This window comes from Mytilus edulis, chromosome 7, assembly GCF_963676685.1.
Source record: "Mytilus edulis chromosome 7, xbMytEdul2.2, whole genome shotgun sequence".
NCBI classification, from domain to species: domain Eukaryota; kingdom Metazoa; phylum Mollusca; class Bivalvia; order Mytilida; family Mytilidae; genus Mytilus; species Mytilus edulis.
In genome coordinates, this window is record NC_092350.1 from 21,122,171 (window position 1) to 21,130,057 (window position 7,887).

The following is a 7,887-nucleotide window of genomic DNA, read 5'->3' on the forward strand; positions in this document are numbered from 1 at the left end:
TATATGTTGTTACAAGGATGATAATTCGAAGTTTAACTGTTTTACAACATTCTCTAAGATGATAAAGTTAATAGAAATATCAATTTAGTAGTATGAAAAAATATATTGTCATAATACTTTCAATATCAGATACTAAAATTCAAACACATTTTGTAAAATGTTTAATTGAATTGTTTTTTTATTGAAATAATATAAAAATACATGTTACAAGGTGTACTACATACATGTAATTGACTCTGTGTATAATACTTGGCTGAGTTTATATACGACAGAATTGTTTGTAAAAAAGTTCAGAAAAGTCTGCAGAGAAAAAAATAGTGTTGATAACAATGAAATGATATGTTTTGTAAATTTATAATTCGATTTGTTTGTGTTGGTTGAATGCAGGGCTCACGCTACCAGGCGACTTGGGCGAAGAAGTCGCCCTCCCGACCGTCACTTCGCTTTCCCCGACCCCCAAAAGCGAAAACAAGTCGCCCTGTTCTTGACGAAAGTCGCTTTCAGTCGCTTCCGTCATCGGACATTTTCAATTTTTACCAAGTTGATGAAACATTAATTTCTAACTGATAATTAAAGAAATTCAGACATAAACTATTCATTATCTTTAGAAAAGAGGTTGAAGCATTGTCTTCGCAGTGTGTATCAGGTTATTTGATAAAAATACAACTTTTTATCACTTCGTGCATTTTCGCAAGTTCCGGTGCTTGTTACTCGAAAACGTACATCAACCTAAATTTCGGCGGCAAAATAAGTTTGTTACTTCATTTAAACGTGATAAAAGTTGGCTCCAGTAAATGTTTAATCCATTTATTGCATTAAAACCGTCATGTTCCTTTCCAAATAACTTGTCAAACATCGTTTATTTTTGTAAATTTTCTTGCATTCGTCCGCCATTGACCGATTTCTAAACTACGGATCTGAACCGGACCAGCTATGACCGAAATCCGTACTTTTACAATAATTACTACGGACGCACGGATGGGACAGCTGACAGAAGAATATTGATCCCAAAGGGAAAAATTACGCATCCCATACGCATTAAGAGACTTTTGGTTACATCTAATTGATTGGTGTATATAATTCCCTATATTTTTTATGAATGTTTCAAACTATTGATTAAAGTTGCTTAACTCTGAGACTATTATACTAATATCAATATATTATGGCCCAGCTTAATAACTTTTATATTTTTTTTATGAGAAACACTGAATTTCATACACAAGATAATTTTTAATTAAATTGTAATTGATATAATTTCTTTACATTTTTTAAAATAAATTTTTTTTTTAGTGCTAGATATTTAGTTGGTAGTTTCTCACAAGAACCTTAGTAAAACTTAAACAACTTTTAATTTCAAATGTTACTTTAATTGTAATTTTTTACTCATATGAATTGAACAACATAAAAAGAACGTTATTTACATATGGCCCTTTATACTATTGTAAAATCCAAACATTGTAGCGCATCCGCCGAATGAGCACTTCTCTTTCAAATCTCACCACTTCTCCCTATCAGTTTCAAAAAGAGAAGTCACTTCTCCCTATAATTCTGAAGTAGTGTGAGCCCTGGAATGTACTTATTAATAAGTAATTGTTTTGAAGGAAACCTAAAACAAACCATTTCATACAATTTGAAAACTGGTAGCATACATTGATGTTATCAAATCCCCATGTCTATTCTCAAAATACAATTTTTAATTCCTCTCCAACATGTGAATGGATCTGATTTAATGACATTTTCATTCTACTTCTTTTTAAGGTTGACTATCAGGTAAACAAATAATTTGTTGACAATTGTTTGAATATATAAGAAAAATACAAAAATATTTTTTTGTTTAAATAAGCAATTTTTATTCAAAGAAAAAAATCTGAAAAAAAATAAATGAGACTTTTTGTCCTGTGACTTTCTGTCCTACATTCTACTATCATTATTTGTGTTTATTTAAATGATAAATAGATTTTGCCAAGACATCTAATAAAGTTTTCATTAGGATTCAGGCAGCTAGCTAGATATGACACTTCATTGAAATTTTTATGGACATTTATGTTTATCTGGTCAATCATTAAATTTTAGAGGATGATATTAAATAAATTGAATGATATTAACCTTATTTTGGTCTAACTAGATGTTTTCTCACAAAAAATGTCCTGATAATTAAGAAGTTATATTTCCCATAATTTTATACAAGACTCTATACAGTGAAGTTATTTCTCAAGTCTCAATACTATTTTGGAGACTATCTGATTATATTTCTTACAATAATGTAGTTAAAAGAATCTTTTATGATATTGATGTTAAATTTAAGATATATCAGTGCAAGATGAAATTAATTTTCTTTTGGTTATGGATCAAGGCTTTCATTGTTATGTGCCTGACATTGTCAAAAAGTAAAAGATTGTTCATATATCATTACTAAGAATCATTGCATCATAACAAATAAAACCATTTTATTCAAATTCTGAGTTCATTTTTTTCATGCCAATCAACCAGCAGTATAATGGAATTCCTAAATCTATTTCCAGCTGTCAGTTTATGCGAAAACTTCAGGCATTAACGGACATGTGTTTTGATGTAATCCCATTGATTGATTGATTGATTGTTGGTTGCTTAACGTCCAGTGGCAAATATTTCATGCATATTCAGGACGAGAACAAGTTAACAATAAATACAATAGGTAGTTAGTTGTAATAGAGGCCATCTAGGATGATGGTCGGGGAAATTTGGACTGCCACTGGAAAATGAGGGTAAATTGGATTGGGACAGAAATTTTGCCTTGCAACAGGCCACCTATGGACCCCTCAAAGAGTTGTTGCAAGGGTTCTTAACGAGCAAAGAGCGTGGCACTCTCTTTACACGAGGCATCGGATTTAACGTCCCCCTTCTGACCGGACGTGACTGCGAACTTGATACATCCCGCACAGCCAAACGGACGCCCCACTTCGGCAAGCGTTTTACTGCCGGTAGGGAGAAGACCAAGTGACCATATTTCTATTCCCAAGTCACCCTTGGGGGATAATCCCATTGATATTTGGTAGATGATTTGAAATTATGGTCTTATTTAGTTTCACATGAAATGGAATTTGCAGAGTGTGAGACATAGTGATGCTAATCAAGTGACAGCCTTTACATGGTTCCTTGATCAAAGTTTTGTGTTTCCAGTTCAGTTCTTTTCTCAGCTACTATAAGCAATGGGTCAACTACATTTGATGTGTTGAATGATTGTAAGATGTACATGTCTGTGTTGCAGGTTCATATGACCATATAAAAATAAGAAGATTTGGTATGATTGTTTTGAGACAACTATCCTCCAAATGAACTGGATGTAAGCAATTATAGGCAAATGTATTGCCTTAAACAATTAAAAACACATACCCTATAGAATGTAACAATTCAATTTAGAAAACTAACTGCATAATATTTAACAAAACAATTTACAAAATCAAATATGACAGACATGAACCAATGACAACCACTGAACTTCATTTACCTGACCGTACAGGCACATATAGACTGGGACATGGTTTTACAAGTTTGCAGGCACCTACCGCTCCCACAACTGGGACTGGTGTAACAGCCCAAAATATGAACCAACTATAAGAATCAGTTGAAAAGGGCTTACCTCATCAGAAAAAAACAAGTGACAAAAACACAAACTTGATGTGGCAGAATATTTACACATCCCCACAACAAAAAAGACACCAAGTACATATCTGTGAGTATTTTAGTAATTACAGCTAATTCAAAGCCAATAACAACTAACAAAAAAGTCATGCATCCAAGACTTAAATATCAATTACACATCCAACATCCAATGGATTTAGTGTAAAGATGTCAGTCAATAACAGTCAGAGAAATATATAAACCTTATGCAATGCCAAATGCAGGTATCGACAGATTGTAGCAGTGAATGTACATATGGGTTTGACGATTACATTCAGTGCAGCTTTATTTTCATGGTTTATTGGTCAATAAAATATTTGTGGTGTATGGAATGATTCTAAGATATACATGACTATCTGTAATATCTAACCTTGAATTCCTTTAGAAAGGTTCATTAGTCAATGTTAAGTTTTTGTCAAGCCTGTGACTTAGCAAAAAGTTCGACATGGATAGTGATCAAAGTTTGGTGTTAATTAACATCTGTTAAAAAAGCTTAATATTTAAAAAGGTAGAAGACCTGGATGCTTCATAATTTGTATATAGTAGTTCAATGACTACTTGAAAAAAAAGTTCAGTTTTTTTATGTTGATTTCTCTAATTATTATTACAGCTGATTGCATTGACTGTAGGTAAAGGTAATATCTTTGGTTAACTTGCTTGCTAGCTGATTGGTGAAGTCATTATTAGGTTCAGTAAACTACCTTCCTTTAAGAGTCAACTAGTCCAACAGATAACCAACCTATCTGTCTGTAGGACTAGGCTACTTCGAAAGGGGGGTAGTATAGGAAAATATTTAGAGATGTTCAGAGTACATTTATTTGTTTATGTTAATGTCTTTTGATTGAGTTAGGCCAAACAGGTTTTATTTGACCTTGACCTCATTTTCACAATTCATTGCTCAATATTATATTTTTTGTGGTTTGGGTTATTAGCTTAAAGCAATAGGTCAACTGTATTTGTTGTATGGAATGATTGTAAGGTGTATATGTCTGTCTAGCAGGTATCATCTAACCTTCACCTCATTTTCATGGATCATTGGTCAATATTTAGTTTTCCTGGTTAACTTTGTTTCTTTTAATCTATAAGCAATGGGTCAACTATACATACTGTCTGGCAGGGTTCTTCTGACCTTGATGTCAATTTCAATGATAATTGGTAAATATATAATTTTCATAGTTTGGTAGGTTTCTTTTATACTATAAACAATAGGTCATCTATAGTCTGTGTTTGGAATGATTGTATTAATGGTGTACTTGTATTTCAGACTTGGTTAACTTGACCATCTATAGTCAGTGTTTGGAAAGATTGTATTAATGGTGTACTTGTATTTCAGACTTGGTTAACTTGACCATCTATAGTCAGTGTTTGGAAAGATTGTATTAATGGTGTACTTGTATTTCAGACTTGGTTAACTTGACCATCTATAGTCCATGTTTAGAAGGATTGTATTAATGGTGTACTTGTATTTCAGACTTGGTTAACTTGACCATCTATAGTCCGTGTTTAGAAAGATTGTATTAATGGTGTAGAGTGGGGTGCTCATTTTCGCCGGGGACACAATTTTGCCGTTTAAGGATTTTGAGGTGTAAAAACTTCAAAGGATGGCTGAAATGGAAGAAATGTACCCGTAAATTATATTTTTATAACAAATATAATATTTTTTTAAACTGAGACAAAATTGCGGCTCCTACCGAAAATGACAGAAAAACGGACAACGATTTTCAGACAATTTCCTGATTAAAAAACACGATTTCAAAGAAGTATTTCTAAGTAAATATTTGACTGAATGCCCTAATTTTGAATTCTTTATACCTTTGAAATGTCTGCTATTCATCTATAATGCAATTGATTTGATAAAAATTGTTAAAAGCTGCGGTTATTTGGTTTTAAATAGATATGTAAAAACGGCGAATATGTGTCCCCTATTGACAAAACATCCGGAAATTTCAAACACCCTTTAATCTAACTTTTCAGATGATTTTCTTAAAACAATTCGGTTTTCAAGCTTAAGTATATTTTGCATTTGAAGTTATCTTCATATAGAAATATCAGTATACTTCAAAAACATTTAGACCTGAACATAAACTGTAGAAAACATGGAAAGATGTGGCGAAAATGAGCACCCCACTCTACTTGTATTTCAGACTTGGTTAACTTGACCTTATTTTTTTTTTATCATAAATGTTAAACATGTTAGTTGTAGTAAAACTTCATATGTAGGACTATCCACATAAAACCAATGGTCATGTTTCAGCTTGTGCACTCTTTGTTATAGTTTGCAAATGGTCAACTGGCGTATGGATTGATTGTTCAAGTATTTAGAAAGCGCTGTTCACCACTAGCAATCAATCAATCATAAATCGGCCATTCTGAGCACTTGTAGTTGCAAGGTTATAAACACACATTTCTGTTAAAAGAGTTCAATAAAAAAAAGGTGCATTTTAATGAAGTTGTAAATCTCACCTGACCAACTGAGTGATAGAAGAAATCAAACAAAACAAAGATTATTATTTTATTCACCATTTATTGCATGTATAATGAACGAAACATACGGTACATCAAACTTAACAAAATATAGAGCATATAAAACACACGACTGTTTTAATGGTAATTTTCTTACAGTATTGGATTCTATACATATAGAAATCTATTTATGGTAGCAGACTTTCAAAAACTTCATCTACCTTTTTTTTTTATGTCAAAACATGAAAACATAAATCCACACAAGACATAATAGTATTGAACCAGGAATATGAATATTGACTATACCTCCATTTAGTTATAGGGCTCTCCATAAAAATAAATCATATATTGGGGAAATAGGTATTACTGTAGTATTTTGAGATCCAACTAAACTAATTAAAATCCTCAACTATTATTAAAGTCATACAATTACTTATTCAACCTGCCATTTTGTAAGCAGGAAAAATTCTGAACTTATTAACTTTCTCCATTGATGCAGAGGAAGTACAATTATTTACACCTCTTGTCATTTTCTAAATTTTGATCTTGATTAATTTCTATGATATTGCAAGGGAGGTAACTAATTGTAACATACAGAACACACAATGTGTCTATCAAAAAATCAATCTTGGGTGATTCACAATGTTACAGTATTGATGAAGATGATACAACCCTTACTTATGGTCATGCCTTATATACATGTAAAACTAAGGAATATACAGGTTGCTTTTCTCGTTTTCCCCGTACCGACTCAAGCGAGAAAATCAATCTAGTTGAGATGACCAATGATTATCTATAAATCCACAAAAAGTACATTATTTCCAAAGTTAACATATCTATTTTATAAATATCAAGAACAAAACAAAGCTTCATATCCTTTAATGTAAGGAGCACAGAATCCAACACTTGCAATTAATGACTAAGAAAGAGTTAAACCCTACATGGAAAGAATCAAAAATAAAAGGTCTACGAGCTAGTGGCTGTCTAGTTTACCATGCCAAAAATTGGCAAGGGAGCCCTAAAAAAATAACTATAGTATAATATTGTATTATGTATATACAACAGTTCTTAATACTTTCTTTGAGCATAAAAGTACTGGCGGTAAAGTCTGTAAATGTAGGTTTGACACAGACTTTTTGTAAACAATTTCATCAATTTTCAGATTTAACTTTCAAGTTTAAAGTTCTACAAAAACAAAACTGACAAAAAATAAAATGGGAACAATATGATGTTACAATTAAATCTCACTTTAACAAGTCTGTTATTTCCAAAGGAATAAATGACTTTCCTAGTTTGATTAGCTCTACCTCTAGATTTAAGAACAATAAACTGTCCCATTGAAAGAATACAATAGGTATTGTTATAAGTGGGATTTATTTACTGAGACCATTAAATTTCCCCAAATACATTGTATAATTTGTAATTCGTTCAATATAAACACGGATTCCATCATAAAAAATTGATTTTTGACAAAATTTTTAGCCTTGTTCCTATTGAAATATGCTTCTTTTTTTTGGTATTTGTTTATTCATGGAATAAATGGAATAAATTTAAGTAGGCCCCCTTTCACCGATTGCTGCCCAGACAGAAGCTACTCTGAGACGATGGCGTCCCTGGCTACTATTACTCAAGTTGGAAATATTCATAATAAATGTCAATAAAAACTTGTTTATAGTTATTTGTGTATTTATTTTATTCACTAAGACCATGTTCACAGTTTTGTTCATGTTTTGACAATTTTTTCTTCATAAAATATCAAAATTT